Genomic DNA, 24,136 nt, shown 5'->3' with positions numbered 1-24,136 from the left:
TAAGATTTGGGAATTAAGGACAGTCAAAGGATTTAGTCAATCAAAGCGTACTTTGATCAACTTAATCGGTGGGAAAAATCAGTTGAAAGTGGATGTACAACTACCTAAAGTGTTAATGTTTATTCGAAATATTTTCTCAAAGCCTAAACGATGGGAACATGCAAAAGTTGGACTATTTCTACACTAAGGGAAAAACAGTCATTTGATAATTATGAACATTTAATTAAAATTCTAATTAGTGATCCTAATAGAAATTGATTCTAAATTCTAAACAATTTTATTATCTAATTACTTCTAATCCTAAAATTATTTAATCCTAATGGTATTTCTAATTTCTAAAAGGATTCATCTAATTCACCTAAAATTCAATTAAATCCAAATTCTAAAATTAATCAAATTTATACCCAAAGTTAATTATCATCTAATCAAAATTTAATAATTCCTAATAACCTACTGTTTCTAAATCCAAGCTTTCTAATTAATTATGATTAGCAAAACTAAAACAATGGAAAGGGGCCACGTGTCAGCAAGATGTAAGGGAACGGGTTAAACTCGCGCGGTAAATCCAAAAACCAGAGATTTGAACTCAAACTCTACTCGCAGGAGCTCCGTTTTCTCCATCGCGCCAGAGGTCGCCTTTGGCGGCGGTGAAACTATAGATGCCTAAAAGTAACAGACCAATCCCTTCATCTTTCTCCTCTGATTTCGGATATCTCCATGAAGAAGTCCAATTTTCCTTACACATCCTGAATTGAAGTCAATAGACCAATTACCCTAAACCTGAGACTTGAAATTAAATTACACTCTCTCGGAGTCAAAGCTTAACATGTTAGGGACTTGACTCCCTTATTCCTCTTCTACCTCTAGGTAGATAACATGAGGCAAAACGGCGAAGACAAGGGAACTTACCGATACAGAGGTCGCCGGAATTCCAAGTACGTTACTCAAAGTTTTCAAATCCTTCTCCTCTTCGTCTCAGAATTCTTTTCTTTTTCACTTTTCTTCTTCTTCAAACTTCTCATTTGTTGTGGGATTATATCGTGAGTTCGAGCGAAGGAGTGATGTGATGGAGATTAAAGCTCAACTGGTTAGAGCTTCTGATGTTGAAGCTCTAACAATTACGGTAATTGAGCGAATAGTGAGGGATGGGGATGAGTTTGCAGGAGTCACGTGCCAAACTCATGAATGAGGGTGAGAGATGGATTTATAGAGTTGGGGATGGTTAACAAAATCGGGCAGTTCGGGTAGCTCCGTTAGGGAAGCAGTTACCGTTAGTGAGTGTGGAGAGGAAAGTGGTTAAATGATTAACTTTGTTAGCTCCTCAGTTAGATGGAATTTTGTTAGTGAGTTGTTTGGAAAAGTTAGTTAGTGACAAAATCAGTTAGTGGAAACTCGAGTGTTTAGCTCTGTTAAAAATGGGAACTCGAGTTAAGTGAAAAATGTGTTAGTAATTTTTGTTAAATGGTGTTAATCGGCATGTTGGTTGTACTGTAGCTTTTTGCGTTGCAGGTTTATTGCCGGTTTTGTGTGGTATTGGTTCGCTGTTTAACTTATGAACCACGCTACAAGATGGTCCTTAAAGAGTTCACTACTGTAGAGAAAGTGAGAGGTTTACTAGCTGCGACATCTACTGAACAAGCTCAATCATCTTTACTCAACACTTTCTCCATTGTCTGTCCTAATACTGTTGAAGGGATTCTAGAGGAGGGAATGAGTCTTGTCACAAACTGCAGTGGTTTAATTGAATATGTTGATCATCAATCTAAAGTTAAGTCTGCGCATGCGTTGTTGCTTTCTTTGGGATGTTTTGATGACGTGTTTGAAGCATTACCGACCCTACTGCATAAGGTTGCTTACCGGTGTCACGTTAAATTCGGTGCAGACATGCCATCACACATTATTTGAAAAAAACTTTCAGTTAAGTCTAACTCATTTGGAACACAATCCTTGGAAGATGGTTACACTGCAGCTGTTGGTGTGGCATGGCAAATTTCATCACGTCGAGTGGAATGTAGAAGACAATACTATAGAGCTAGATTACTCCTGCCCAACCCTAACAATTTCCTTGTACCTTTGCAAATCCCCAGTTGGTCTATACTGCAATTAATGTAGCAATCAACTGAACAATGAGGAAAACAATGACTAATAGGGCTCCAGGGCATTCAAGAAATGACCAACCACGAGAACAAGTCACCAATACCAAAGCCTGGATAACTATAATGACTTGAAGATACAAAGCAGCCGTTATCTCATCATGATTCATGTGCCTAACTCCAAGTTTGTCAAGGAAGAATTGATTTTCTTTAATTGCCCAGAAGAATATTAAGGTCATCAGAGCTAAATAACCTCCAAGAACAATCCCAAGAACAAATATTTCATTCAATTTCCAGCTATCGGGTAAGGGATATGGAACCACCCTATCCTTTGAAATTGTCATGATCGTTCCATCATTAAGAATGGCAATAATCCAGACCACGAAAGGTGAGAAGTCAAATTTCCATATCAGTGCAATGAACATGAAGCCAAGCACTATGCGGATAACGATAGATACCGCGTAGATCGTGTAGTTTTTTCATCTTTTGGTAAATAGCCCTGCTAGTTAAGACGACACTGATGATAACACTCAATCCGGGTTCTACAAGGAAAATATCAGAAGCACCTCTTACGGCATGCGTGGCCTCGGCAACAACAATTCCAATATCGGCCTTCTTCAAAGATGGAGCATCGTTGACACCATCCCCCGTTATTCCATAAATGTGTTTCCTTTCTTGCAACCTCTTTATAATTTTATATATATGCTATGGAAATACCCCAACAAATCCATATGCTTTCTCAATCAGCTCCTCAACTGGAAGTGCATCAATACTCGCATCTCTATCTTGTCCAAGTACGGTAGCAAGTAGGTACATATTAGCTCTCATCCCAAGTGTAGCGGGGTATTCGTTACCATTAGAGATATTGACTAAATCCAAGGTAAATCATACAAAGTCGAGTCACCACCGCACTTCTATTTATCCAAAGGAATGGTTAGAAAGTGAACAAAAACCTAATAGTTTTAACAAAAACTAGTAAAAGAAACAGAGATCTGGGTAAGGGGGTTGGTTATGCAATAGGAAGTTGTTAGGCACCCAAAACATCCTAGGTACTCCTAGGGAGCCCTTTTCATACTTGTTGCAAAGGTTGTTTGTTTTGTGAAAAAATTTGTTTGTGCAAACATGATTGAAGAGATGAGAAGAGAATATACAAGTTAATTACAATTTGTGTTTGGATGGATAAACCCATTGCCTACGTACCATCTTAAAAAATATTAGGATCAAAACCTCGTAGTTCGAGGTAAAAATCTCAAAAACAAGTTGGTGAATTGATTGGTCCAAAAGCCTTAAGGTCTTTTGTTATCAAAGGGAGAAAACTCAACCAAACCACAAATCCACCATGTGAGGATAACTTCAACATGCTAGTGAGGGGTTAACCCTATAATAAGCATGGAAGACTCATTGTCCATCACTAAGGATATAGGTGAGTATTATATCTACCACAAAGATAACTCAAACCTAATAGCTAAAGGTTATGGAAAAATTGGATTAAGAAGTGGTCATTGGAACCACAAAAAGAAATTTGAATGGGTTATATTTACCAATTAGAAGTATGTACAAAATAGTCAAAGTTGACTTAAAGATTCAATTCAGAATAAGTATTGTGAAAAGAAAGTTTGAAAATCAAAAGCATAAGGCTTAGGTTTCTAATGTTTGAAAGCAAAGGTTAAATGTTTGCACAAAAGGGTTTGGCTTGGGTTAGAGTGGAGAGATGAAAAAGAAGGGCTAAGTCCTAAGTAAAACAAAAAGAGAAGGGATGAAGAATCAAAACCACAAAAGGAGTCCCTCTCTTGAGATCATATTGATGATCCAAGTAGCTCCCATCCTTTGGAATAAGCAACCACAAAGCATAAGCAATCAAAACAAGTCTCATAAGAGATCCTCAATGTGTCTTATATCTTCCACTTTGGATGAACATGGTAATGGTCTTCCAATTAAGCTCAAATGGAAACTCCTAGCACAAAAGCACACACATCAAAGATTCCATGAAGTAAAACAAGAATGGACAAGAGTGAGTTTAGAGATTTGGTTCTTCTAACCCATCTTCATCATTAAGATCCTTTTACTCCAATTTTGCATAAGGAAGGTCCTAGAATCTAAGTCAAATTCTCCATTTCTTTGCATAGGGAAAGTCCTAGAAACTAAGTCCATTTCTTTGCATTTGGTCCACAACAATCAAAACAAAAGCACAAGCATAATAATATATATACACAATTATGTGCTCAAGTGAGCAAAACGCAAATGGCATTAACATAAACATGTGCTCAAGTGAGCAAAGAGAAAAGCAAATGGATAATATGTGCAAGAATAGTAAATTGCATAAAAGTAAATTGCATAAAGTAAATGTTAATTGTTAATAGTTAGTGTTAGTAGTTAGTGTGCCATAAGGCAAATTTAGTGCTATGTTAAGCAATTGTAATTGGACTTATGTAGAAGTCACAACTATCTGAGGCCGGTCAATAATAATGTAGGCAACAAACACAAGTTAGGAGTCTTGATTAGTGAACCAAGTCCCAAAAACTTGCCATGCCAAAAAAGAAAATGAGAATTGATCTTGTATTGGTTTAAGCCTTTTGCATGATTTAGAAGACAACCTATCCTTAATGCAAAGCCATTCACTTCATCAATTGATCAAGATGAATTAGATTTGAATCAAGGAAGATTAAATCTCCCTAACCAATGCTAACTTATCAACCTTCAATTCATTGATCAAGAAGAAAAGAAATAGAAGAAGAAGAAGGAGAAGATGGATAAGAGAAATGGAAATGGAAAAATTAAAGTGCATTAAATGAAATACAATGTACCAATCCTCATATGTTGACCAAAAACATTGAAAGTCAAGGTCAAACAATCAAAAACAGAAGTGAGATGAAGATTGGGAGTCAAGAAATGAATAAACTATTTTTGGCATTTTTTAATATTTAATTAAACTTGAATTAAAAATAAAATGGAAAGGTCAAACTTCAAAATTTCTTCAAATCAACCTTGAAAGGTCCAAGTAATTTATCCTAAGTTCAACAAGGTCAAACAAAGTTTGACACAAAATTTAAGCATTTTTAAAAGTCAGAAACTATTTTTAATCAATTAAAAATGAATAAAAATAACCTAATTGAATTAAAATCTCAAATAAATCTCAAATCAATTTAAAAATTGATGAGAATATTTTTCATAGATTCATCATCATTCAAATAGGCTAGGAAAATATTTTTGCATTTTTTGAATATCAAAAACTATTTAAAATGAATTAAAAATAACCAGAAAACAGAAAATTCACAAAAAAAATCAAATGACAAAATAAAAAATATTAAAAATCAAAAATAGAAACTAGAAATTATTTGGGAAATAATGCAATTGGTCCCATAATTTTTGGATTAAAAATGAAAGAGATATTGATTTTTGAAATAAAATGGATTTTTAGAAAATAAAATGGAATTAAAACAGAAAATAGAAATTGGAAAAAACGAGAGCCCTTGGATCTGAGCTCATTAATTGAGCTGGCAGATCCAAGGATCTAGAGGCGCACGCTCATGGAACACCAAAGTCAATGCAATCACATGGGAAAGAAATAAAAGTCATAACAAGCAATGGTCAGGATTCGATCTGGGAAAAAGATCACACGGACAGGATTCAAACTGGAAACAGGCGGCCACCGGAGCCACCTTCTTTTCCGGTGAGCCTGCAGATTCCGGCCAAATTTGCAGGTCTTTAAACCTTAATGAAAATGCACGATCCTTATACCAAAATGAAGCTGGGGTGATGTACATCACCCCTGTAACCTTGAATCACACTCAAGATTCCTATAAATCGAGTAATCAGAGGTGGAAGATTCAGGTATGCAAGATGCAGATCAAGGAAAAGCAAAATTGAAGCTACCACTAGCTTGCCTCTCAAGTGAGGACTTCATAAAACATTAGATCCAAGCAAAAAGGTCCATGGATGATGAGAATCGAAGAAAATACCAGTTGGAATGTAAGCTTGAGTTCTGGTAACTTGAGCATGATGCCTTGCTTGCTTTGCTAAACCAGAAGTTCAATGAGATGAATGATGAAGGTTTAGAAGCATTAGATCTAAGAATTCAACCAGATGAAGTTGAATTTTAGATCTGAAAAATTTGAGAGAAATGCAATTGCTTCTTTAGTGATGGCTATGGAAAGAATTTTGCAGCATTTCAGGTTGAATTAGGCGTGTAAAATGAATGGAATGGGGTCTCTATTTATAGAGGAAGTGGCAAGAAGCTTGTGATCAATTCGTGTGTATGGCATGTGAAGCTTCATTGCATGGGCTTGCATGACCATGCACAAGGCCCAAAAACAATTCCAAATGAATTCTTAGCATCAGCCAAATGGAATTGGACGTGTGACTTGCAAGGCAATTGCTTATGTACCAAGATTTCAAGTGAATTCCTCAATTGTACCTAAACAATCATCTCTTCGAAAGTACCATTTAGAAAATCCAAACATAGGCATATGGGTAATGGTTGGAAAGGTATTTGTATAAGGAACAAATGTTATGTTGGACAAAAACTCATTTGAAGTGTGGAAATTTATGAAATTTGAGTTTAAAGTGCAAGGTGCAAGGTATGTCAAGGCAAGGTTTCTAAAATTGGCCAACTTTCAAGCCCTTTTGTTTTGATGATGCAAGCCTCAAATAGAAAAACCTCCAACATCAAAGTTGTATATCTTTTCAAGACAATCAAAATGGACTTACATTTTGCATCATTTGGATTTTTGATGAAAGAGTTATGGGCACTTGAAGTTGGACTTTTTTTACATTCAATGCATTTGGTCAAAAAGGACCTATAATGTCTTGCATTATCACATGTATTTCCTTTGAGATTTTGAAATTTTGTTCAACATAACATTTGAAGTAGACATCTTACAATTTCCAATTCATTTGATCCCACCTCAAAATCATAAAAAATGAATGAGTTATGTCCTTGGGAAGTTGACCCACAATTAGGGTTTCAGTCAAAATGACCTATAATGTATTGGAGTGGAAGATGGTCTTCCAAGCTTCAAATCAATTTTTGATGAACATGAAAGTTGTTCATATTGTCCTTAAGAACATTGTTTCTTTTGGAACCATCTCCATTTGACCAACACATAAAATGTTAGGTCTTAGTGCATTTCAAAATAGTCAGATGAATTGACTGATCAACTTCTCAAGTCCATGCCTCATATCTTGATGAATTGATGATTGAGGATACTCAAATAATTTCAAATATGCATGAAATGATGAATTAAATAACTTCCCTTGATTGTATTTGATCATGGGCTGAGGTTGCTTCATGAGCAAGGCATTGTGATGCACATATGAATTAGGGTTTCTCTGAAGAACAAACCTTAAACCCTTTGTCTTGCTTTGATCAAAATGATGCATTGAAGTACTAGGGAGGCATATTTGATGGATGAGAGATTTGGGAACCATTACCATGCTTGCTATCATCTCCTCTTGACCATGTCTTTGTACTAATGATCTCCTTGAAGCTTTGGACCTTGTGATTGCTCAAGCTACAAAACAAAAGATGTTAGTGACATACTTTTGTGCTTTTGGTTAGTAAACAAAATGAGAAAAGGAATGATATACAATTCAAGCATGCTTGGTGATCTCAAACCATCTCACAGAAGGTCCCACCCAAAGGCAAAGGGAACCAAGATGTTAATGATCCTTAAGGCTATGCAAATGCAATGTTATGATGCCATGAGGGATCTTAGGGCCAAAATTGGGGTCTTACAGATGCCCCTATTTAACGTCATTCTAGCCGGAGAAGTGAAGGTTAAAATCTTCGTTTCGACGAGGTAGAATAGGCTTAAATAATAACAAATAGACGAATTTTGGTCCCTAAGAGACCTCATGATGCAAATGTATGTATGCAAAAGGTAATACTATGTGGAGATATGTGTCCACAAAGAAAAAGATCAGGAGGATTTGACAATCCATCTGAGTAATATGCTCATGAAATGGGACAGAGACTCTGAGGACTCTCATGGGGATAAGAAAAGGAATAAAACGCGTGAGCAGGTCACGACTTGGAACTTGGGGAGCAGAAATCAATGGGAAGACCCGAGTTGACTCGAAGATGCATGTATTGGGGAATATGCCAATACAACAAAAATTATCCACTATGGATACTTCGGATAAAAATCCAGACTCAGGTGAGGATAATCCACTAAGGGATCTCACTGGGGATATCCAAAAAGGACTCTTCTGGGGAAGCAACGGGATGAGGTATTACCGGTTACTAGGTAATAAGCTCAAAGAGACGTGTGATCTGAACACCGATATAAGGGTGAGAGAACAACATGCTCGGGAAGAATGAATATCTAAGACCGGTATAAGGGCGAGAGATATCAATCAACCAAATCATCTGAGGAAGACCTAAAAGGTATATTTCAACTCAGGAAAATCTGACTCCACAGGGGACAAAAAGTCATAATAGGGAGCAGAAGGAAGGAACACCAGGGATACCGGTTACTGGGCATATAATAGGTGACCGACCAAAGCGTGAATTGGGGAATATTCCCAAAACACTCATCATCCGAAAAGAGGGCAAAAAGCAAACTCGATTAAGGGATGGACATTCGATTCCAAAAACAGGGATACGAATCTTACTCGACTAGGGAAGAACAAAAGCTTCGACCAAAGAGTGCATGAGATATATTATCTATTACCGTCAGAACGTAGATAATATACTCGCATGGAAGATTATCCACAACCGGTTACTGGGTTAATAAAGGATAAATCGACCGACAAAGAGAAAGGCATCGGGATACCACAACTAGGTATATAATGATGACCAATCAAGGGGAGCAACAAACATTACTGGCATCCGGTATGAAAGATGACTTGCTGGGGATAAAATGTCTAATCAGAGTAATTATCCAAAAGAAGGAGGGAATATCAATACCGAATATTGGATAATGATAACCGTCAAGGAGGGGATTACATCTACCGGGTACCAGGTAGAAAACCACGGAAAAGTAATCGTCATCAACTTAGGATGAACAATAAGGTTAACTCTGCAAAGGGAGAAAATAGAGTTTACAACTACCGGTATAAGGGTAGTAAACCACAGACTCCATTGGGGATAAGATGAATGATTACTGGTTACTGAGCAATTATTCATTTATACCACGGGGAAACGCAGGAAACAGTCACAAGAGGCCAATTTAGGATCAAACCGAAAAGGCAAACTGAATCAAGACTCGTCCTAGTGAGGATATAACTCAATAGGGAAACCCATCCCAATATATGTGATGGGAGGAAGCGAAAACAACCGTTGTCCACGAGGATATAACTCAGTGGGGAATGCGGAAGGAAAGATAAACACTTTCTGCTTAATGGGCTGACTCTCTATATTGAGGGATCAGCCACCGACATCTGCTTGGAAATACATTACCAACTAGCAGAGGATAACAAACAAAAGATATATGGCAAAAATGTAATATGAATATCCGAATGTTTGAAAAATTATATGCACACATGCGTAATTTAGGTATGATGAATGCTGACGAACAGACATTTCTAACATAAACAGGCTTCACAGGAATCAAACATCCGGTACTACATCTCAAGAGAGAAAGCCAGATCACCAGAGAGTATCCGATCTGTCGGGAATCAGAGATACCAGGGAGCAAAGGCCTCCACAGGGGATGAATCATCAGTCCCAGCTGGGGAAAAGAGTTTATTGCACAGATAGAATCTGCCACATAAGCAACTCTACTGGGGAATCTATTCAAGGGATAAAGGGATCCTGGGGATCAACCACCAACTACCGTACCCACCAAGGGGATCACGTCTGCTGAGGAGAAAAGGTTGCTACCCCGCTGAAGGGAAGAGAGGTGAATATCTCAACAAGCATACCACTCAGGGCTCCGGAGAAAGAAAATACAGTCAGGCCAGGAATATGAACAAATGTCTTATCTTGTTGGAGATCATACCATCCTTGGGAGAGCACTGAGGATCTCCTAAGTATCCTTTTCATCATTGTGAATGTTCACCTTGTTTAAAAACAAGTTATGAAAAAGAATTCATTTTTTCAAAACAACGATATTTTCTCAATTAAAAGCATGCAAAACGTTTGTTGAATAGAAACAAATAAGAATGCAAATAATTGGATAAAAGGCTCAAATTTATTTGATGGAATGGTAGTCTGCAAATGGCAAGACTCCATAGATCTTTACAAGTTTGAAATTGGTGATATATATTGGAAAAGGGCTACATTGAACATAATGACCATTTCTCCACCAATTCTGAATTCGATGTATTTGAAGCTTCGGTTGATGAAGAATGAGCAAGATCCCCCGACGGATGACAGTTGTAGAACAAAGTCTTGTCAGGATGCAGTTACTTGCCAAATCCCTAATTTTTGCCTAGATTGCCTCGGGATGAGGTACTCAATTTAGCGGGATACAAACATTCATTTTTTATGTCTCTAACTTTTGCCTAGACCGCCCTTTAGGGTTTTTCAATCCACCGAGACGCTCATTTTTGCCTAAGCCGCCCCTTCGAGTTTTCAACTTAGCGAGCTATTCTGTTTTTCTCTCTAGGCGAAGTATTTCTTGACTGCATCTGAATTCACAGGACGAGTGAAATCCTCCCCATCCATAGTTGTTAGTATCAACGCACCGCTTGAAAAGGCTCTCTTAACAACATATGGACCTTCATAGTTTGGAGTCCACTTGCCCCTGGAATCGGGCGCGAAAGACAAGACTTTCTTGAGCACAAGGTCACCTTCTCAGAACACACGAGGCTTGACCTTCTTATCAAAAGCTTTCTTCATTCTCTGCTGATACAACTGACCATGGCACATGGCAGTCAATCTCTTCTCTTCTATCAAATTCAGCTGGTCATAACGACTCTGAACCCATTCAGCATCAGTCAACTTGGCCTCCATCAAGACTCTCATTGATGGGATCTCCACCTATACTGGGAGTACGGCCTTCATGCCATAAACAAGAGAGAAAGGGGTGGCCCCTGTTGAAGTGCGGACAGACGTGCGGTATCCATGTAAAGCAAATGACAACATCTCATGCCAATCCTTATACGTGACAACCATCTTCTGGATAATCTTCTTGATGTTCTTATTAGCAGCTTCAACAGCCCCATTCATCTTGGGTCTATAAGGCGAAGAATTATGATGCGCAATCTTGAACTCACTACACAGCTCTTTCATCATTTTGTTATTCAAGTTAGATCCATTATCAGTAATGATCTTATTTGGCACACCATAGCGGCATATGAGTTGATTCTTGATAAACTTAACGACCACCTGCCTGGTCACATTTGCATACGATGCCGCTTCAACCCACTTAGTAAAGTAATCAATTGCTACGAGAATAAATTTGTGCCCATTAGATGCTTTTGGCTCTATCATGCCAATCATGTCAATTCCCCACATGGAGAAAGGCCATGGAGATGAAATCACGTTCAGAAGTGTCGGAGGAATATGAATCTTATCCGCGTAAATCTGACACTTATGGCATTTCTTCACATATTTGCAGCAGTCAGACTCCATTGTCAGCCAATAGTAGCATGCTCTCAATATCTTTCTAGCCATGGCATGTCCATTGGAATGAGTACCAAATGAACCCTCATGGACCTCAGTCATCAACAGGTCTGCTTCGTGTCTATCCACGCATCTGAGCAGAACCATGTCAAAATTTCTCTTATAAAGCACTTCGCCATTGAGGTAGAAACTGCCTGACAATCTTCTCAAAGTCTTCCTATCTTTCACAGATGCCCCAGGCGGGTAAACCTGGTTTTGAAGGAAACACTTGATGTCATAATACCATGGCTTATCATCTTTCACCTCTTCTACCGCAAACACATGAGCTGGTCTATCCAAGCGCATCACGGTGATATTGGGAACTTTATTCCAAAGTTTTACCACAATCATTGAAGCTAGCGTAGCGAGAGCATCTGCCATCCGATTCTCATCTCAAGGAATATGATGGAAATCAACCTCAGTAAAGAACGTCGAAATCCTCCTTGCATAATCTCTATATGGAATGAGGCTAGGCTGATTCGTTTCCCATTCACCCTTAATCTGATAAACAACGAGGGCCGAATCACCATATACATCAAGATGCTTGATCCTTAGATCAATACATTCCTCCAATCCCATAATACAGGCCTCATACTCAGCCATATTATTCGTGCATTTGAAAGTTAGCCTTGCTGTAAAAGGAATATGCGTGCCCTGAGGAGTAATAATCACTGCCCCAATACCATTTCCATACTGATTTACAGCGCCATCGAACACCATGCTCCATCTGGAACCAGGCTCTGGCCCTTCATCGAGTGTAGGCTCATCGCAATCTTTCACTTTCAAATACAGAATTTCCTCATCCGGGAAGTCATACTGAATTGACTGATAATCTTCAATAGGCTGATGTGCCAAATGGTCAGCCAAGATACTACCTTTAATAGCCTTCTAAGCTCGATACTCAATATCATACTCAGATAACAACATCTGCCAATGGGCAATTCTTCCTGTTAAAGCAGGCTTCTCGAAGATGTACTTGATTGGATCCATTCTGGATATCAACCAAGTCGTATGATTTATCATATACTGGCGTAGGCGCTTAGCAGCCCAAGCCAAAGCACATCATGTCTTCTCAAGCATTGAGTATCGAGACTCACAATCAGTGAACTTCTTACTCAGGTAGTAAATGGCATACTCCTTCTTCCCTGATTCGTCTTGCTGACCGAGGACACAACCCATTGAGTCTTCAAGAACAGTCAGATACATGATCAAAGGTCTTCCTTCCATAGGCGGAGATAGAATCGGAGGTTCAGACAAATACTCTTTAATACTGTCGAAAGCTTTTGGCAATCCTTGGTCCAATCATGAGACTGATCTTTCCGGAGGAGCTTGAATATTGGCGCACATGTGGCAGTCATGTGAGATATGAATCTGGAAATATAATTCAAGCGGCCAAGAAAGCCTCGGACTTGTTTCTCAGTTTTGGGTGCATGCATCTCTTGTATTGCTTTGACCTTTGCAGGATCAACCTCAATACCTCTTTCACTAACGATAAAGCCCAATAACTTGCCGGAACGGACTCCAAATGTACACTTGTTGGGATTCAGACGAAGCTTGTACTTCCTCAAACGCTGAAAAAGCTTCAACAAATGCTCTACATGTTCAAATTCCGTTCTTGACTTAGCAATCATATCGACAACATATACCTCAATCTCCTTATGCATCATATCATGAAACAAGGTGGTCATAGCTCGTTGATACGTGGCTCCGGCATTCTTCAAATCGAAGGGCATCACTCGATAACAGAATGTTCCCCAAGGTGTGATGAATGTTGTCTTCTCCATATCCTCGGGTGCCATCTTGATCTGGTTATATCCGGAAAATCCATCCATAAATGAAAAGACATTGAATTTAGCTGTATTGTCTACCAACATATCAATGTGTGGTAGAGGAAAATCATCTTTCGGACTAGCTTTATTCAAGTCTCTATAGTCCACACACATCCGGACTTTTCCATCTTTCTTGGGCACGGGCACAATATTGGCCACCCATTGAGGATATGTAGAAGTCACCAGAAACCCTGCATCAATTTGCTTCTGAACTTCCTCTTTGATTTTCACTGCCATATCAGGGTGGGTTCTTCTGAGCTTCTACTTCACAGGCACGCACTCAGGCTTCAAAGGTAAGAAATGTTGCACAATATCAGTATCTAGACCTAGCATGTCTTCATACGACCAAGCAAAGACGTCAACATATTCTCGTAGCAATTCAATCAACCTCTTCTTAACAGTTTCTTCAAGGAGTGCCCCAATCTTCACTTCACGAACACAATCCTCAGATCCCAAGTTGACTGTTTCCAGATTCTCGAGATGTGGCTGAATGATCTTCTCTTCATGCTTAAGTAGACGGGTAATCTCGTCAGGAATCTCTTCAACATCATCTTCTTCTGTCTCAAATACAGGGAACTCAAAATTGGGAGATGGTGTTGGATCATTATTTTCAATGGGTTTGATTAACCTGCATAATGATTTTGGATATGAAAAGCTTTAGAATTCAAACAAGGCAATCATTATGCAGATGAAAAGATTGATTTTTTTTTATTTTTTAGGGTTTTATGTGATCACCAATTTTATGCAAAAAAGAAAAAAGGGAAAATGATTGAAAAAACAAACATTTAACATGAATTTATTTAATGAAAATATCATTGTATTTATGTTGCCAACAATGTCATCACTCCTCCTTTTGGCATGGGAGAAGGGTTTTTAAACAGAGTGACCATTACGTTGACTTGTGGATAACTGTAGGAATATCCATAGCGACCCAATTGTTGCAGACCCCTCCAGGGATGATGAAATTGCCAGAATCCTCTGTATCTTCTTTCAAGACAGCAGCAGCTTCTTCATCCTGACCGGCATGGATGAAACCTCCACTCTTGAATAACCCTTTGGTGTTGAAGACCCCAGAAGAAAAGCCTATGCCAGCCCGAGACTTATTGTCTTCTAGCTCAATCACTTTTCCTAAACCAGCAGTTGCGCCACACTCAATGGCTAACTTTGCATCTTTGTAGGAAGCAAATGAAGGAGTTCTCTTCTCAATAGGCTCAGCTATAAATAAAGCTTGGAAAGGAGTTCCAACTTCATCCTCAGCATCTATATACGAGAAGGAAGACAGATGGCTAACCAGGAGAGCCTTTTCTCCCCCTACCACTACCAGCTTCTTATTTTTCACAAATTTCAGTTTCTGGTGTAGGGTGGATGTCACGGCGCCTGCCTCGTGAATCCATGGTCTGCCTAAGAGACAGCTATACAATGGGTGGATATCTATAACCTGGAAGGTAATCTGGAAATCACTTGGTCCAATTTTGACTGGGAGATCAACTTCCCCAATCACTGTTTTGCGCGACCCATCGAAAGCTTTCACAACAATTCCACTCTGCCTCATGGGAGGCCTTTGATATGATAGTTTAGAAAGAGTGGTTTTTGGCAATACGTTCAGTGATGACCCAGTGTCTACCAGCACATTGGACATGGCGTCGTCTCTGCAGTTCATAGATATATGTAGAGCCAAGTTGTGGTCTCTTCCCTCCTCAGGGAGATCAGAGTCACAGAAACTCAGGTTGTTACAAGCGGTAATGTTTGCAACAATGCTATCGAATTGTTCTATTGTGACATCATGATCTACATATGCCACATCCAATACCTTCTGCAGTGCCTCTCTATGTGGTTTTGAATTCAGAAGTAATGATAACACAGATATCTTGGATGGTGTTTGTAGAAGCTGGTCTACAACATTGTACTCACTTTTCTTGATAAGCCTCAGCATCTCATCGTAGTCTTCTTTCACATTGCCACTCAAGCCAACAGAAGTAGGAGTTATCAATGTAGAGGAGGGCTTAACAACAGGTGTCGGATTCGGGGTGCTCACAGCTTTCCCAATCAGGCGTTCAACAAAATCAGCATTAGCCTGGGGCTTGAGAGGTGCTAAAAACACACGACCGCTGCGGGTCAAACCACTAACATCTGCGATATTAACAACAGAGGAAGATGGTAAGGACACCTCTTTCCCATCTTCTACAGCAACAACGTTGTAACGAAAGGGGATGGCTTTCTCGGAAGAATACGGTACAGGACTGGCAGGCTTAATGATAAGAACAGGAGAAGCCTTCTGCTTGCTACCATCATATTTGATGATAACAGGCTCGGGCATCCGGAATACTGGGGAAATTACGTTGACCTCAGGCTCATCTTCGTCAACATTCCTATTCTGAAGAATCTCAATGACTCCTTCATCCAGCATTTCCTGAATATCCTTGCGCACCTGGCGACAACCCAATCGGTTAACAGAGCATACTCGGCATCTATCATGGTCGTGCTCATAATGACTGTAATCACATAGCAGACGATGCATTTCGACAAGAGACTGTCGAATATGACTGACATATTTGACTTTGTACTTGCCAGGGCAGCCCTGGACCATGTTGACAGATTTCCCATGCCCGGGCAATGGGTTCTTCTTTACATTAGGACCTACGTCCTCGAAACACAGAATGCCACACCTCACAAGGTCTTGAACCTTGGTCTTCAAAGGGTAACAATTCTCCACGTCGTGGCCGGGAGCACCAAAATGGTAGACACAATGTAATTCGGGCTTATACCACCACTGCGGGTTAGCAGGTATAGCCAGTGGGTCTCTCGGAGTAATCAACTTCCTCTCTATCAAAGAGGGATATAATTCTGCATACGTCATTGGAATAGGATCAAAGGTGACCCTTTTCCTCTCGTAAATCGTGCTGGTTTGATTATTGTTTCGAGGCTGGTAGGGCTGCTGTTGCGGTCGGTGTTGTTGTTGTTGATATTACGGATGTGGTTGCTGATTGTTACTATGTTGTTGATACTGTTGATTGTCTCTGAAAATAGGTTCTATATGAGCCACCTAGTGCTGGTTACCGGCGGGACGCACGGTCTTCCTCCTCACAGAGGGTCTTCTAGATTTCACATGGGAGGTCACAACATGTGCCTCTCCATCTTTCTTCTTTGCAAACGCCCCATAACGTTTGGCAGAAGAGCCTTCTTCCCTGGTTAGACGTCCTTCTCTAACCCCTTCTTCTAGACGCATCCCCATATTCACCATCTTGGTGAAGTCAAAAGGAGCGCTAGCGATCATCCGCTCATAATAGAATGAACTCAAAGTCTTTAGAAAGATCTTGGTCATTTCCTTCTCTTCTAGCGGAGGCACGATCTGTGCTACCAACTCTCGCCACCTCTGGGCGTATTCTTTGAATGTTTCCTTGTCCTTCTGGGACATGGCCCTCAATTGATCCCTATCGGGAGCCATATCCACGTTGTACTTGTATTGCTTGACGAAGGCCTCGCCAAGGTCGTTGAAGGATCGGATGTTCGCGTTGTCTAAACCCATATACCAACGCAGGGCGGCACCGGACAAGTTGTCCTGAAAGTAGTGGATGAGCAACTGATCATTGTCGGTCTGAGTTGACATTTTTCTGGCATACATGACCAGGTGGCTGAGAGGAGAAGTATTTCCCTTGTACTTTTCAAAGTCAGGGACCTTGAATTTCACAGGGATCTTCACATTGGGAACCAAGCACAGTTCGGCAGCAGACTTGCCAAAAAGATCCTTTCCTCGAAGAGTTTTCAATTCCTTGCGAAGCTCAAGAAATTGATCATTCATAGCGTCCATCTTTTCATAGACATCTGGGCCCTCAAACGGCTCAAAATGATAAATGGTGTCGTCTACCCTGGGTATGGTATGCACGACAGGAGGAGGAACAGCAAGGACCGGGCTAGATGTCGGCATAGAAGCAAAGATTGGAGCAGGACCCTCAGGCATGAAATTGGGAGGCATCCCCCACGGGAATCTGGCTGGCATGGCCGCTGGAGCAAAATATGCACTGGCTGCAGGCACGGTTGAGGAAACAATCTCAGAGATGACTGTCCTCTGGGGAGGAGTTGAAGGCGTCGGAGAAGACTGGCTCTGGGCAGCCAAGAATGATTCCATCAAGGCACTCAGTCTGGCCACCTCCTCTTTCAGCTCACGGTTCTCTTGCTCTAGGTGATCCATCAATCTTGAAATGTTGGCTCTAGTGTAGTACCGGTGAGTCAGCTTGTCTTCAAAATAAATGAAGGACACAGAGTTAGACCACAGGACAAGAAGCTGGAAACAAAACCTGCTTATGCACATGATGCATGCAATGTTTGTGCATATGATTTGTTTTTTATTTCAAAGGAACTTTAGGGTTTTATTTGCAAATTTGGAAATATTAAACATTTATCACATATGGAAATATTTCATCAAATAATATCGGGGAAAGAAGTACAGCATTGCCAATCATATACAAGAGAAAAGGAAAATAATCATCCTATGGGTCCCTAGAAACAATCATCTAAAGCTCGGGACACAGGAAGATAGGATGCACGAAGCCTCTTCACCTCTCTCTCGTAGGCTGCCTCCATATCCGCCTTCTCCTTGGCGAGTCGATCATACTTCCTCTTCCAAAACTTGGAAGACTGAGGAAGTAGAGAAGTCCATGCATCATCAGGATCATCAATAACCTGATGTTCGAGGAACTCTATCAAAGCGTCCTTCTCTCTAATCTGCTGAAGCAACTCTTCGCGTTCACGGATCCAAGCACGTGAACGGTCTTCGTCTCTCAACTCCTTTTCTCCTTGATTAGGGAGGGTTGAAGGCCCATCCATAATCATAGGTGTAGGTCTCGGATACTCGTAAGGCATGAGATACCCAGAAGCTCTCTTCCTAACCCAATCAGTGTAAGGCTCCATAGCAACACAATTCTTAGGACCCAACTCTTTCCTTCCTTTCCTATGAATCTTGCGCCAAGCACGGACCATCCTAGCTTTCAAGTTTTGGGGATCTTTACCCTCCTGAAAGAACACACCCTCTAACAGAATATTATTGGGTTTATCCTTTAGGGGGAACCCAAGCTGACGACGTGCTAAAACAGGGTTGTAGTTAATCCCACCACATGTACCGAGAAGAGGCACATTGGAGAATTCACCACAAGAGTCGATAATCTGCATACCATCATACACACGGTTATACCAAGAGATATCATCATTAGTGAGAGACATAAGTCTCGTGGACCACGGTAGACATCCCTTGTTCTCCTTGAAAGCGATCGTCTGCGGTAAGTGAGAAATAAACCACTTATACAACAGAGGCAAACAGCATACAATGGCGCCACCACCCTTTGCATTCCTCATATGCAAAGAGAAATAAGCATCACCCAACAGAGTCGGAACGGGATTAAGAGTAGAAAAGATCCTAATAGCGTTCACATCCACAAACATGTTGATGTTGGGGAACAATACCAATCCATAGATGAGAAGTACAAATATGGCTTCAAAGGCATCCTCACTCATGGCCTTCCCATATATAGTAGCTTGAGCAATGAGGAACTCAGAAGGGAGACATTGAATTCCACCTTTGGTAGTCATATGAGCACCAACCAGAGATTCATCTATGTGCAACATGTCAGCTATCTCTTGAGAAGTAGGAATACTTTCCATGCCACTGAACGGCAACTGGTCTAGAATAGGTATACCCACAAGATAGGCATACTCCTCAAGCGTAGGTAAAAGCTGGAAATCCGGAAACGTGAAGCAACGGTACAAGGGATCATAAAACTGCACCAATACACTCATCAACCCTTCATCCACCTGAGTAGTCAGAAGAGGAAGAAGCTTCCCAAAACGAGCCTTGAAACCCAAAGGATCCAATACATAGGATGTCAGATTCCTTAACTCTTTCAAATCTAGTTGCCTGAAGTTGTACTTCTTTGTATTCCTTCTTTGTCTTTCCATGTCTGAAAATTTTGCAACTAAACCCCTTAAGTTCCTTGAAAATTTTCTTCATTATTGATGATATGGATGCAAATGGGTGCATGAATGCATGAATGCAACAATCACACTCAAGGATCAAGCAAAACACACCAAACAAAGGTCATGGGATGGATCATGTTATCCTTAATATCAATCATCCATTTTGGTGGATTATGGTTTACACCTTATCAACACCCAAGTTCCATTGATATTAAGGATTCATGAACGGATCAACCATGAATCAAGGGTTTGTTGTAAGTCACGAGCATGGAGTCTCGGTTAAAAACCACCCAACGGGAGTGTACTAGGGTTTAAACTGCCAAACATGTTCTACATGAGGTTCCCATAGTCATCATCCCATCTTTCGGATATTATCGGAGAAACGACTACTGGTATTCCAAAAAATATTCTCAAGAGAGACTCTTATGATTGTAGTATCGCGTAACAATCGTATCAAATCTTACACTTGAACGACTTTCGCACTACATCCTAAAAATAGGCCAAGATGGGCTTGGTAAACTAAGGTCCTTGGCTTCTAAGGTCTACATTGGAAAGAGTAATGTCTAACCATAACTACTTGTGTGACATTATTGATCCCAACATGACCTCCACCAAGTGAATGGACTTGCAAGTCAACTTGCTAAGGAATAACTCCACACAAGTCAACAAGACTACGCCATTCTCCTATCCTAAGTGCACTCGAGTCCGGGTATAGAACTCATCTCACAAAGATCACCAAGTATACAAGGAATTAATATCAAGCAATTCAATCATTACATACAATACAGTAATCCCAAATTTCACAAAAATATGTCACAAGATAAATACAATACAACAAGCATGAAAAGTTGGCCAAATCCACTAGGAAAATCGTCCCTAGCAGAGTCGCCACTTTTCTGTAACGGGGTATTCGTTACCATTAGAGATATTGACTAAATCCAAGGTAAATCATACAAAGTCGAGTCGCCATCGCACTTCTATTTATCCAAAGGAATGGTTAGAAAGCGAACAAAAACTTAATAGTTTTAACAAAAACTAGTAAAAGAAATAGAGATCTGGGTAAGGGGGTTGGTTATGCAATGGGAAGGTGTTAGGCACCCAAAACATCCTAGGTACTCCTAGGGAGCCCTTTTCATACTTGTTGCAAAGGTTGTTTGTTTTGTGAAAATATTTGTTTGTGCAAACATGATTGAAAAGATGAGAAGAGAATATACAAGTTAATTACAATTTGTGTTTGGATGGATAAACCCATTGCCTACGTACCATCTTAAAAAATATTAGGATCAAAACCTCGTTGTTCGGGGTAAAAATCTCAAAAACAAGTTGGTGAATTTATTGGTCCAAAAGCCTTAAGGTCTTTTGTTATCAAAGGGAGAAAACTCAACCAAACCATAAATCCACCATGTGAGGATAGCTTCAACATGCTAGTGAGGGGTTAACCCTATAATAAGCATGGAAGACTCATTGTCCATCACTAAGGATATAGGTGAGTATTATATCTACCACAAAGATAACTCAAACCTAATAGCTAAAGGTTATGGAAAAATTGGATTAAGAAGTGGTCATTGGAACCACAAAAGGAAATTTGAATGGGTTATATTTACCAATTAGAAGTATGTACAAAATAGTCAAAGTTGACTTAAAGATTCAATTCAGAATAAGTATTGTGAAAAGAAAGTTTGAAAATCAAAAGCATAAGGCTTAGGTTTCTAATGTTTGAAAGCAAAGGTTAAATGTTTGCACAAAAGGGAACCAAGATGCTAATGATCCTTGAGGCAGATGGTCTTCCAAGCTTCAAATCAATTTTTTATGAACATGAAAGTTGTTCATATTGTCCTTAAGAACATTTTTTATTTTGGAACCATCTCCATTTGACCAACACATAAAACGTTAGGTCTTAGTGCATTTCAAAATAGTCAGATGAATTGACTGATCAACTTCTCAAGTCCATGCCTCATATCTTGAAGAATTGATGATTGAGGACACTCAAATAAGTTCAAATATGCATGAAATTATGAATTAAAGAACTTCCCTTGATTGTATTTGATCATGGGCTGAGGTTGCTTCATGAGCAAGGCATTGTGATGCACAGATGAATTAGGGTTTCTCTGAAGAACAAACCTTAAACCCTTTGTCTTGCTTTGATCAAAATGATGCATTGAGGTACTAGGGAGTCATATTTGATGGATGAGAGCTTTAGGAACCATTACCATGCTTGCTATCATCTCCTCTTGACCATGTCTTTGTACTAATGATCTCCTTGAAGCTTTGGACCTTGTGATTGCTCAAGCTACAAAACAAAAGATGTTAGTGACATATTTTTGTGCTTTTGGTTAGTAAACAAAATGAGAAAAGCAATGATATACAATTCAAGCATGCTTGGTGATCTCAAACTATCTCACAGAAGGTCCCACCCAAAGGCAAAGGGAACCAAGATGCTAATGATCCTTGAGGCTATGCAAATGCAATGTTATGATGCCATGAGGGATCTTAGGGCCAAAATTGGGGTCTTACACCAAGTCTAATATGATATGGCAAGTTGATCACTGGTAATCACCTTAACATTGGCACCAAGATGAAGAGCTCTCTGAACAGTTTCAACACTGTCATGCCTATTATTTTGTTTGAAGGTTTAAGTTCAGTTTAGTTGTAACATGTGCTGATATTGAAACACATCCTTGTGCACCGACTGGAACGAGGATGTTGAATTTTCCTTCAAGGAGGCTTGTATTTCAACTGCATGCAAATTCGAGACGATTCATCTTGATAACTAATAACTTGAGATTTTGTTTATGTTTCACTAAAACCATCACGTATTCCCGCTTTTTAGACCTCGAGGAGTCTCACAATTACCTTCATTTCTTCCATTCCTGTTTAATTAGTGCTTTGGTAATCCATAGACAGTGTGAGGATTTGGATTGTCTTGGCCAATGGCTAAACAATTAGATAAGTAACTACTTATCTCATACCATGAACTTCCTGCTATGTCTGTTAAGTTTCTAAGTGGATGTTGATGATTTATGTTGTAACGTGTGATTTGCTCGTAGGTTGCAGGTTGAATGTATGGGGACTGGTTTATGCACTGTTGTCTTTGTTTTAACCGGCACCGAAGTTCTCACTGTTTGAACTTGTTGGTGTCCCACTGGAGAGAATTATGCAGGGTATGTTGAAGTTTGCGTATGTGGATTGTTTATGCAGATTGTATGCGGCATGGATTCCGTGATGAGTATGATTTCTTCAACTTCCTGCTAGAGTAATAAACCAACCGGGAGAGGCCATATTGACGTGATTGTACGCGACAATTGAACTGAAACTACTTTATGTCATCCAATGTATTACAGACGTCCCCATGAAATCCAATTCTAGTTTAGCCATATCCATTTCCGTTCCTTCCTTTTCCTTTTCAGCAAGCACCACATTTACACCACCATCGACACTCTTATTTGCTACTGTTAGCTGCTGACGAACCGATGACAGCCTGTTGATTGTAGTTGGTTATTCATCTTTCCTTTGCTTGGATTATCCCAACGAATAGAAGATTCTGACTTTGAAGAAACATACTTAGAACCAAGTTTTGAAACCGCAGGGCCTTCCTCGAAACTGAAACTTTTGTCGATTCGACATAAGTTAAAGCTAAATCGACAACTGTGAGATGATGGATTCATACCCTTCTGAGAAGTCGGCTCAGCAGTTTCTTGATCCAATGATTCAATCATATTACTGAAAGCAGATTGAGTGCTCATCCTATTCTCTAACGTGTCCTTTTCAAAGAAAGCAGCTTCAGATTGTATACCAGGCATTTTCCTTGCAACCGTAGAAGAAAGACTCATCTTGAGATCAACATTAATGTTGTGTTGCATTGATCCAGAAAAAGATGTATCCTCAACCACTGAACGACGTCCACTTGAAAGTTGTATTTCAGGACCTACATTGCCAAGGTAATCCTCCTCAGGAACGGAAACGTATGATAAACTACTCCCGCTTGATTCTGGATAATTTTCATCTGATGATGTTCTAAATTCAGAAAGCTGGAAATCATCTAAAGAACCTGAGTCGGGAGTTTCCTGAGGATAGAGCAGTATTGCTTGGCCTACTTTGGTAATTTTTACAACTATTGCCGGACCCTGACTCTAGCAACCGATTAGCCTTTACCCTTGGATTCATTGTTGTCATCAGAACTCATTTTTATTTAACTGAATGATGCCCCTTCGCATTTTGATTTTATTGATGGTTGTATCAAATCACAGTTGTACTTGTGATGAAATAGAAGTATCCGACGACAGCAGCAACACCAAACTGCTGCAGTGTCTAGTAAACCTCTTAAAGTATAACGGGACATCACTGCGGTATTGGACAATGCCCCATTCATGCCAAGATTTGGCCCATTTATTGGAATGTTGAGTAGCTTTTGAGAATGCACCGAGCATATCTTTTATGGATTCCTTAACCAGTCCAGGAGAAGGTTCCCACTGCCAGGAACCAAAATTCAGAAAACACGGGAAAGGAGATGAGCCCTGAAGGAGAAGGGCGATCCAAAATGCAACGGAATTTAAAATTTCTCCTTTAATGATCCTTACGAATGGGCATGATCAGTGATAGAATCGTTACCTCTTATGGCGATCACGAATGTTGAACGATGACAACGCCTCTACTCAGTCCACACGAACGGATTCCTTCAATCTTAGTGCTAGCTGCTACGA

General features: G+C 39.9%; 1 pseudogene; it reads right to left on the bottom strand.

The window, feature by feature from the left end:
* Positions 1-1,924: 1,924 nt before the first annotated feature.
* Positions 1,925-23,619, bottom strand: LOC127131584 (plasma membrane ATPase 4-like; annotated as a pseudogene).
* Positions 23,620-24,136: the final 517 nt, after the last annotated feature.

Source organism: Lathyrus oleraceus, chromosome 3, assembly GCF_024323335.1.
Source record: "Lathyrus oleraceus cultivar Zhongwan6 chromosome 3, CAAS_Psat_ZW6_1.0, whole genome shotgun sequence".
In the NCBI taxonomy this organism is placed as follows: domain Eukaryota; kingdom Viridiplantae; phylum Streptophyta; class Magnoliopsida; order Fabales; family Fabaceae; genus Lathyrus; species Lathyrus oleraceus.
This window is presented reverse-complemented; position numbering and strand designations above follow the sequence as displayed.